The following is an 11,484-nucleotide window of genomic DNA, read 5'->3' on the forward strand; positions in this document are numbered from 1 at the left end:
ACAACATATTAATGATTCTTAACCTGTATATGTATATATTTGTACAAAATAATAACGATTAATTATCCTTATGTAATCAAATTCATATATAAAATTGATAACATATATATATATATATATCTTTAGAGATTTTTTCTATTTTCCATGCAAATAATTTACATTAATTCCCCCTAATCCCCCCCCCCCTTTGTTAATCATGTCTTCCCCATGAATACAAGATTTCTCCCAATCTCCCCCTTTTTATTAAAATAATTTTTTATGAATTCTTGTCATGATTTTTTATATATATATTTTTTATATATATATTTTTATATATTTTTTATATGAACATTTTTTATATGAATTTTTTATATGAATTTTCTATATGAATTTTTTATATGGATTTTTTATATGGATTTTTTATATGAATTTTTTATATGAATGTTTTATGAAAACACATATATATCTCCATGCATTTATATCTTGCATCCTACACCAATACAGTCCAGTCCCAAAAGGTATCCAACGAACATTGGTATTTTCTATTTCCATCCATTCAGCACACTCCCTTACGATCTCGTCTCCCCTCTCCCCCATTCCCCCCCCCCCCTCCTGGATGTCCACTCCATTTCTCTCTCTAGTTCCACCTCTGCCTCCACTATCTACATCTCTTTGCCGCTTTGCACTATTGTGTCCCCGCTGAGCCTCCGTAATTCGCTTTCTGAACCACTGGCATAAATGCCCACATCCAAAATGGCCCCTGCACGGCCTGAAGAAGGAGCGGAGCTCCGCAACGCGTCGCCGTTTCACCCCCACTGCATCTCCAGGAAGTGATGTCACAATCCTCCGACCTGCGTACCGAAGCTGCCCCATCGCCGCTGTGGACCTGCAAATCCCCTGCCTCGCAACAGGAGAACATCGCTCGTCCCTCACAGCACCAGCTGTGCAGCAGAATCAAGAGGACACCCTGGATGTGACCACACAGACTGCCCCACTGCTTTTGAGATGCCTGCTTTTAATGGACTCTTGTGAGTAACACTCTTTTATTGATATTAAAGAAACGCAAATTGCTACACTTAGATCGGCACTTGGTTTTTCTCTTTCTCATCTTTCATAAAATATCCCTATTTAGATATATTTTGCCATCCAACACTTATAAAATTAAGTTTAATTGGTACAGGCCTCCAGTAGCTGTTTTATACATTACCACTCAAGGATTAAAAGACTTCAAGTGGTCATTAAAGGTATCACATTCAGTGTCAATAAAACAAACCCAGACTTTACAAACCCTGTGGGATATAGCCACCTCGGAGCAATATAGTAAGAACAAAATGATGGCCTGGAGGATAATGATTTAGCAAATAAGTTCTTTAATTTAAAGAAACAGAAATTATTAGATCTATTAATATCAAGGAGAAAGAAAAAAACTCAAAAAAATAGCCACTAAAATAGCTGAATTAAAAGAAAAATTGAGTCTATTCAAAGAAACGTCAGAATAAAAAGAACAATCTGCTCAAATACAAAAGTTTGTGGATAAAGCTGATAAAGATATCAAACACAAAAAACTTAAAATGATATATTGGAACGATGATAGAGAAAACAAAGTATATAAGTGGCAGGAATTAAACATCAATTAGGTGATTGACTCCAGGGAGCCATCATTAAATAGAGAGGCTCAGTCAGAGACCATAGGAGGGGATGTGATGGAAACACCCACCCACCCTAACATAACCACTTCAATACAGAGCAGTTAGACCCCCTTCCTTCCCAGACCAATTTTCAGCTTTCAGCACTCTCACACTTTGAATGACAATTGCTCAGTCATTCTGCACTGTAACCAAACAAAATTTTTATCATTTTTTTCACACAAATAGAGCTTTCTTTTGGTGGTATTTGATCACAACTGGGTTTTTTTTTCTTCGTGATATAAGCAAAAAAAGAGCAAAAATTTTGAAAAAAAAAACACTTTTTTTTAGTTTCTATTATACAATTTTGCAAAAAATTAATTTTTCTTCATACATTTAGGCCAAAATTTATACTGATACATATCTCTGGTAAAATTAACCCAAATTAGTGTATATTATTTAGTCTGTGTGAAAGTTATTGAGTCTAGAAGCTATGGTACCAATTACTGAAAATTGATCACACCAGATGTACTGATGGCCTATCTCCTTTCTTGAGGCCCTGAAATGTCAGGACAGTACAAATACCCCCCAAATGACCCCTTTTTGTAAAGTAGACAGTCCAAGGTATTTAGTAAGAGGCATGGTGAGTTTTTTGAAGTTATAATTTTTTCCCACAATTCTTGGGAAAATTAAGAAAAGAATTTTTTTTTCTTTTTTTTCCTAAAACGTTGTCAATTTATAGGATATTCCTAACACATAGCATGTACACAGCAAAAATGACACCCCAAAATACATTCTGCCACTCCTCCTGAGTATGGCAATACCACATGTGTGAGACTTTTTCACAGCCTAGCCATATAGAGGGGCCTAACATCCAAGGAGCATCATCATGCATCCTAGCCACTTGCCTAGGCCTATTTTTGACATTTGGTGTTTACAAGCTAAAATCAGTTGTTTTGCTAGAAAACTGCTTAGAACCCCCAAACATTATATATTTTTTTTTAGCAGAGACCCTAGAGATTAAAATGGAGATTATTGCAATATTTTTTATCACACCGTATTTGCGCAGCGGTCTTCCAAACGCAATTTTTTTGGAAAAAATTCACTTTTTTTAATTAAAAAATAAGAAACCAGTAAAGTTAGCCCAATTTTTTTCCATAATGTGAAAGATAATGTTACGCCGAGTAAATAGATACCCAACATGTCATGTTTCAAAATTGCGCACGCTCACGGAATGGCGACAAACTTTGGTACTTAAAAATCCCCATAGGTGACAATTTAAAAATTTCTGCAGGTTGCCATCTTTGAGTTACAGAGGAGGTCTAGGGCTCAAATTATTCCCCTTGCCCTAACGATCACGGCGATACCTCACATGTGTGGTTTGAACACCGTTTACATATGTGGGCGGGGTTTCCGTATGCGTTGCTTCTGCGCGCGAGCTAACGGGGACAGGGCGCTTTAATTTTTTTTTTTTTTTTTTTACTATTTATTTTATTTATTATTTTTTTATTTTTACACCGTTTAACAAAAAAAAAAAAAATTATCATTTTTATTTCTATTACAAGAAATGTAAACATTACTTGTAATAGAAAAAGGCACGACAGGAACTCTTTTTTGTGAGATCTGGGGTCAAAAAGTCCTCAGATCTCACAAGTACACTAAAAGATAGAAAAAAAAATAAAAAAATTATTATATAAAATGAAAAAAAAAAAAAAAAGGACCTTTAAACCGGTTGCTAGGCAACAACATTTTCCGTAGCTCCGGTCCTCCAAGACCATAGAGTCAAGTGAGGGCAAGCTTGCCCTCACTCAACATCCTGTCTGTGAGGATCCGGGACCGGATCGTTTTCCCCGCTGCCGGCGGGTCCGGTAAGCGGGGAAAAGGACCGGACGCGGCGGGAGGGGCACCTCTTCCGCCATCCCGGAAGGGTGATCCCACGGCGAATCCGCCGCTGGGACCACCCTTATCGGAAAGCCAACCGTCCACCGTTTAAAAAAATACCAGGGTTATGGCAGCTATCTGCTGCCATAACACCGGTATTTAGGTTTAAACGGAGGACGTATATAAACCTTTTTGGACTTGGACATGGTGGCTGTATGAAGGGTGACAGGTACTCGGGTACTTTGTTGGGCAGGTGACAGGCAGGTGACAGGTACTCTGGTACTGATGAGCAGGTGGCAGGTACTCGGGTACTCCGATAGGCAGGTGACAGGTACTCGGGTACTCTGATGGGCAGGTGACAGGCAGGTGATAGGTACTGATGAGTAGTACTGATAGGTGATACTGTACTGATGGGTACTGATGATCAGTACTGATACGTGATAGGTACTGATGAGTACTGATGAGTAGTGATGGGTACTGATGAGCAGGCGGCAAGTACTCGGGTACTTCAGGCGTCAGGTACTCTGATGAGCAGGTGGAAGGTACTCGGGTACTCTGATGGGTAGGTGACAGGTACTCGGGTACTCTGATGGGTAGGTGACAGGTACTCAGGTACTCTGATGACGGGTACTCTGTTGACATCAGAGTACCCGAGTATCTGTCATCAGAGTACCCGAGTACCTGTCATCAGAGTACCCGAGTACCCGTCATCAGAGTACCCGAGTACCCGTCATCAGAGTACCTGCGTACCCGTCATCAGAGTACCCGAGTACCTGTCATCAGAGTACCCGTCATCAGAGTACCCGAGTACCTGTCATCAGAGTACCCGAGTACCCATCATCAGAGTACCCGAGTACCTGTCATCAGAGTACCCGAGTACTCGTCATCAGAGTACCCGACATCAGAGTACCCGAGTACCTGTCATCAGAGTACCCGAGTACCCGTCATCAGAGTACCCGAGTACCCGTCATCAGAGTACCTGCGTACCCGTCATCAGAGTACCCGAGTACCTGTCATCAGAGTACCCGAGTACCTGTCATCAGAGTACCCGAGTACCCGTCATCAGAGTATCCGAGTACCTGTCATCAGCCCATCAGAGTACCCGAGTACCTGTCATCAGAGTACCTGATGGGCTAGTGACAGGTACTCGGGTACTTTGATGGGCTACTGACAGGTGCTCTTTATCGGGGGGGGGGGGCAATCAGTGTGTTTGGGGTGCACTATGATTGGTAACTAGCTGTTACCACACTCTCTTCCTCACACAGGATCAGTGTGTGAGGAGGAGAACACGGTGACAGCTAGTTACCGTGTTCTCTGTTGACATTTGTGACCGGCTGTGATTGGACACAGCCGGTCACGTGGTAAAGAGCCAATGAAATTGGCTCTTTACCTAGATCGGGGATCGACTCTGTCCGAGGGACGAGCCTCGTCCCCGACCGCTGCTCTGCGCGCCCCCGGGGGCGCGCATGGCAGAGAGAACGAGCGGCTCGTGCTGGACGAGCCTCATCCCTGATCGCTGCGATGCGCGCCCCCGGGGGCGCGCAGTAGCAGCTAGAGCGGGCGGACGTCATATGACGGCCGCCCGGAACGGTAAAGCCATCCTGCCGGCGTCATATTACTATGCGCCGGTATGGATGTGGATAAATAATACTGGGAATACAGGTAGGAATCCTAGAACTAACCAGAAGAGAGGAGAAACCCAGCCTCCTCCTTTTAGCAAGGACCATCCATCTAGTCATCAACAGGAATGGCTGCTAACACCTAATTATGGAATCTCTACCTATAACAAGTTTCAGCCCCTCTCATATACCAAGACCCATATTATGGTGGTGGACCCAAATATGGGGGGTTCCACAGAGGGGACGTGGAGCCCCCCCCCCCCCCCCGAGGACCAACGCAAGGGGTACTTAGAATCAGAACAAAGGGAGGCCATCTGGAAGGTGAAGGAGGGGGGAGGTCATTTTTGGAACCCTCCATGGCAGGGTCCCTCCTGGCAGGGCCCTGGAGGACCTCCTCCACTCTGGCATGGTCTGGAGAGACTACCTTCTCCCCCCTCTTGACATGGTCCAGAGAGACCCCCTATGGGTAACAAAGAGAGAATTCCCACTGGCAACAGGAGGAATCAGATTGGGAGCCCAGAGGACTCCCAAGAAACTTAGGAGAGGATGCAGAGGGGGAAAAGAATAAAAAGGAAAAGAAACCAGTAGGTCAGGGTATTTTTAATTTAAGTGATGCAGAACTTACTAAAAATGAACTAAGAGTTTTGAAATAAGGTCTAAAGTTTGCCCCAGACAAAGAATTAAACAAATTTAATGCATATATAGATAGTTTGTTAGGAATTGAACGTAAAAATGTTTTTGCAGAAATACCGACCAATAAAAATGATAACACTCCAGTTTTTAAAAATAGTGGTTAAAGGAATAATTTAATTTTTAAACCCAAAGAAATCATCTAATCATTCTCTAGAGGTTTTTAAGTCCATGGTAGAAAAAGATTAGATTACATAAAACCAAACCCAGATACTAAAAAGGTAACACTAAGAAGGGCATTAAAGCTCTAGAAAAAGGAAAATGTAATTAGGGCAGCTGAAAAGGGGTTGTGGGATTGTTAATCTGAGTTGAACAAGGAAGTGGGGGACACTAATACACAGGGTTTTTTTCAGCTGGAACTTGGTGGAATTCAGTTCCACCACCTTTGGCTCAGGCCCTCGCTCCCTGCCTACCACTATCACTTGTAAGCACAGGGGTCTGGCTTCTGTATTTACAAGTGACAGCTTGTCTTGCAATGGCTTCCATAGATCTGATCTCCTGAGTGGCTCCCACTGAGTGCAGGATGAAGACAATGGAGATGCAGGTGCCTGGGATGCAGTGGGGATGCGGACACTCCTACTGGATGATCTCCCTGCAAGCGAGAGAGGCAGAGCCACCCACAGTGTGCGTAGAGGTACTAGAGAAGAAGATGGGTGAAATTGAGATGTGGATGGGGGATGCAGAGGTAAGCAGCCATGGAAGAAGGCTGAGCTCTGCACTCTGTGTGTAGTGCACTCCCAAAACTCTGCACATGGAGCACCCCTAAACTCTGCACTCTGTGTGTAACCCCACCAAACTCTGCACTCTGTACATAATGCACTCCTGGTATTTAAAGCCGAGTTCCACCCAGGTAATACTTTTTTTAATAAAAATACCCCCGGGACAGTCAGGGCTAGTACATTCCACAATGGCTAGCCTCTGATCTGTCCCGGGTTGCACTTACCTTTTAGGAGAAATACTTACCTTGAAAATGTATTCTCCAGCGCTGCCATTTCAGGTGTGGGCAGCTTGAAGCCAGCACGATCCTCTTCTGCATCCTCTTCCGTCTTCTTCGGTCCCACGATGCACTGCACCGGCCCCGCCGTGGTTGAGTTCCTGTACCTATTTTCTGAGAAAAAAAGCCCTGCCAATACATACAAAAAAACTAAAATGGAATCCTATAAATAAACTGAAGGCAAAATTGAAGGGTTTAGTGAAAATGGCCCAGAAAAAAGAGATTCGAACAAAAAAGGAGGCCAGATATCTCACACCAGATGCACCTCGTATACCAGTGATATATCAACTACCCAAAATCTACAAAAATAAGGAAAGACCTCCTGCTGGACCTATATTTTTATTGTTGTTGTGTTTTGCATTGTTAAACATAGTTTGCTTTGCAGTTACCACCATTCTACTTACATAGTTACATAGTAGGCGAGGTTGAATAAAGACAATAGTCCATCCAGTTCAACCTGTGTAGGTGTGTGTGACTGTAATCATCTAACATAGCCCTCAATCTCCTGATCCTTGAGATGTAAGTCTAAGAGTCTTTTGAAAGTCACCATACTACCCGCAGAAACCACCTCTTGTGGTAGACAATTCCACAATCTTGTAGCCCTAACAGTAAAGAACCCCCCACGTTGCCTGAGGTTAAAACGCTTCTCCTCTAATCGCATTGTATGTCCTCGAGTCCTCATGCAATTCCTTCGAATGAACAGCTTTTCTTCTAAGCTGAGATCCCCATTAAGATATTTATAAATTGCTATCATGTCCCCTCTCAGACGTCTTTTCTCCAGGGAAAATAAATCGAGCGATTGCAGCCGCTCTTCATAGGTAAGGTCCTCCAACCCCCTAATCAGTTTAGTTGCCCTTCTCTGGACTTTCTCCAGCTCCAACACATCCCTCCTGAGGACTGGCGACCAGAACTGGACAGAATACTCCAGATGCGGTCGGACCAGAGTTTTATAAAGTGGAAGGATTATAGTCTTATCTCTGGAATACATCCCTTTCTTTATGCATGCTAATATTCTGTTGGCTTTGGAAGCTGCCGCTTGGCATTGCATGCTGTTGCCTAATCTATCATCAACTAAGACTCCCAAATCTTTCTCCATTTTTGATTCCCCCAAGGGTTCCCCTCCTAACGTGTATTGTGTTTTTATGTTTTTGGTCCCCAAGTGCAAAACCTTACACTTCTCCACATTAAACCTCATTTGCCATGTCGTTGCCCACTCCGTAATTTTGTCCAGGTCATTCTGTAGGATATCTGCTTCATGCTGTGCAGTTATTGCCCTGGCCAATTTTGTGTCATCTGCAAAAACTGATAACGAACTACTGATCCCTTCCTCAATGCTGTTTATGAATAAATTGAACAAGGTTGGTCCCAGGACTGAGCCCTGGGGCACCCCGCTTACTACCTCAGACCAGTCTGAGTATGCGCTGTTTATTACTACCCTTTGGACACGGCCTTTTAGCCAATTCCGTATCCAAGAGCAAACCCTGCTGTCGATACCTGCAGACCTTATTTTATAAATTAAGCGCTTGTGGGGAACTGTATCAAACGCCTTAGCGAAATCCAAGTACACCACATCCACTGGTCTCCCCCTATCTAGCTCACAGCTCACTTCCTCGTAGAATGCTAAGAGATTGGTTTGACAAGAACGCCCATTTGTAAACCCGTGCTGGTTACTACTGATGATGTTGTTGTCTTTAGCATACTCTACGATATAGTCCCTTATCATCCCCTCCAAAAGTTTACATATTATTGATGTCAGACTGACAGGCCTATAATTTCCCGGGATATGTCTCTGGCCCTTTTTGAATATCGGAATCACGTTAGCCTTCCTCCAATCCCCTGGTACATCTCCTGTCCTAATACTGTCAGCAAAGATCAGGAACAGTGGTCTAGATATAACCATACTGAGTTCCTTGAGCACTCTCGGATGTACGCCATCCGGGCCTGGTGATTTGTTTGTGTTAAGTTTATCCAGTCTTTCCCTGATTTCCCCCTCTGTTAGCCATAGTGGCAAGTCCTGTGTATTACTACTAACCATACAGTCATGGTCAGTGTACCCCTCCGTTTCCTGTGTAAAGACTGACGAGAAAAAAGAATTCAGCACGGTTGCTTTTTCAGTGTCCTCTGTAACCATCCTCCCATCATCGTTAATTATGTGTGCAATATGCTCTGCCCTAGTTTTTTTGCTGTTGATATATTTAAAGAATTTCTTTGGGTTTTTTTTACTATCCTCCGCTATTTGTCTCTCAAAGTTGATTTTAGCCATCTTGATTTCGTGTTTACACTTCTTATTTTCCTCCTTGTATTGCTGGAAGGCCGATACTGTGCCCTCTGATTTATATTTCTTGAAGGCCAATTTTTTTCCCCTAATAAGTTTTTTAACGCTACGGTTTAGCCAGCCAGGTTTGGCTTTGTCTCTTCTAAATTTATTCCCCATAGGAATGCACTGCAAGATGCCTTTGCTTAATATTGTTCTAAAGCATTCCCATTTTTCCTCTGTGGTCAGTGATCCCAGGGTTTGGTCCCAGTTTACCCTTTCCATCAATGAGTACAATTTTGGAAAGTCTGCCCTTCTGAAGTTTAGGGTTCTTATGTTCCCCACTTGCCTTTTTATATTGTTATTTATACTAAATGTGATCATCCTGTGATCGCTAGAGCCCAGGTTGTCCTGGACTCCTACCTCCGAGATTATGTCTGGGTCATTAGTGATCAATAGATCCAGGATAGCATTCTCTCTAGTAGGGGAATCCACCAACTGCGACATGTAGTTATCCTGTAAGGTTTCCGTGAATAGCCGGGCCTTATGCGAGTGTGCAGTCCCCTCTTCCCAGTCAATGTCGGGATAATTGAAGTCCCCCAATATGATGACTGATCCTAGTTTTGCCGCTTTACCTATTAGTGCTAAAAATTCCAGCTCTACCTCCTCCCCTTGGTTAGGTGGCCTATAGCAAACCCCCACAACTACTTTTCCCTTATCTTTTTCCCTATCGAGTTCAACCCACACAGATTCTAAATCCATGCTCATCCCATCCGTAATGTCACTCCTTTCTAGCACCTTTATATTGTTCTTGACATAGAGACATACCCCTCCCCCTCTTTTACCAACCCTGTCCTTCCGGTACACCGAATACCCTTGGATATTGGCCAGCCAGTCATGTGAGGGGTCGAACCAAGTCTCCGCTATTCCCACAAGGTCTATGTCTTCCTCATGTACTAACATTTCCAACTCATCCATCTTATTAGCTAGGCTCCTGGCATTAGCATATACCCCTCTTAGTTTTACGGAAGTTAAACGTGATTGGCGGTTTTGTTTATTTCTGTTTGGTCTGCTGTTCTCCCGCACAGACCTGCCAATTGATGTTGTTGACCTACTGTCGCTGTTGACCCTACAACTGCCTTCAGTCCTCTGCTCCCTCCTGACTGATTCTACTTCTGAGCCCTCCCCCCCGTCTCCTAGTTTAAAAGCCCCTCCAACTCGGTGGCCATCTTTCTCCCCAAAAGAGCTGTACCGTCCCCATTAAGGTGCAGCCCATCCTTACTAAAGAGCCGGTAGCCGACTGAGAAGTCAGCCCAGTTCTCCAGGAACCCAAACCCCTCCTTCCTACACCAATTCCTCAGCCACTTGTTAACTTCCCTAAGCTCCTTCTGCCTCTCCTGTGTGGCTCGAGGTACAGGCAGTATTTCAGAGAAAACCACCTTGGAGGTCCTTTTCCTCAATCTATTACCTAAGTCCCTGAAATCGTTCTTAAGGATCCTCCACCTACCTTTAACTTTGTCATTAGTGCCCACATGCACCATGACCGCTGGGTCATCCCCAGCCCCGCCCAACAATCTGTCTGCCAGATCTGCGATGTGCCGAACTCGGGCGCCCGGTAAACAACAAACTGTTCGGTTCACGAGATCTTTTTTACAGATTTCCCTCTCTGTCCTCTTGATAATTGAGTCCCCAACTACCACAACCTGTCTAACCTTTCCTGCGTTACGGCCCCCCTTCTTCCTGGAGCCGTCCCTCCCCTGGCAGCTGGGGGAGGGCGCATGCTCCAGCTCTGCCACCCCTGAGTTGATATCCCCCTCAACCTGCAACTCAGCAAACATGTTAGGGTGTACCAACTCAGGACTGGCCTCCCTGACTCTCCTCCCCCTAACATTCCTAACAGTCACCCAGCTGCGTACCTCTGCTGCTTGCGTCTCCTCTATTCCTCCCTCCTCTATGCTGACCCCTGCCAGCGCCTGCTGGGTAATGTCCAAGCTCCTTTTCAGGTTGTAGATGCCACGCAGTCTTGTCACTGTGTTCTCTAGATCCACGATGTGGGCTTCCAGAGCAACAAGTCGCTCACATCTTGCACAGCAGTATTCGTCCTCGATTGTTTCATCAAGGAACGCATACATGCCGCAAGAAGTGCACTGAGTGGCATCCCCAATCCTGTCGGACATTATTACCCACTACTCTATGGGGATAATATTAACGACCTGCTCTTCCTTACCTACACTACCTCTAACTTCCCTGGTACTAAACCTGGGGTACCCACCAGTCCCTAATACCCTTACCAGTCACTAGATACTCACCAGTCGCAAGGATCCTCACCAGTCGCAAGGATCCTCACCAGTCGCAAGATACTCACCAGTCGCAAGATACTCACCAGTCGCAAGATACTCACCAGTCGCAAGATACTCACCAGTCGCAAAGATACTCACCAGT

Source organism: Pelophylax lessonae (assembly GCF_965119305.1).
Source record: "Pelophylax lessonae genome assembly, chromosome: 3".
NCBI classification, from domain to species: domain Eukaryota; kingdom Metazoa; phylum Chordata; class Amphibia; order Anura; family Ranidae; genus Pelophylax; species Pelophylax lessonae.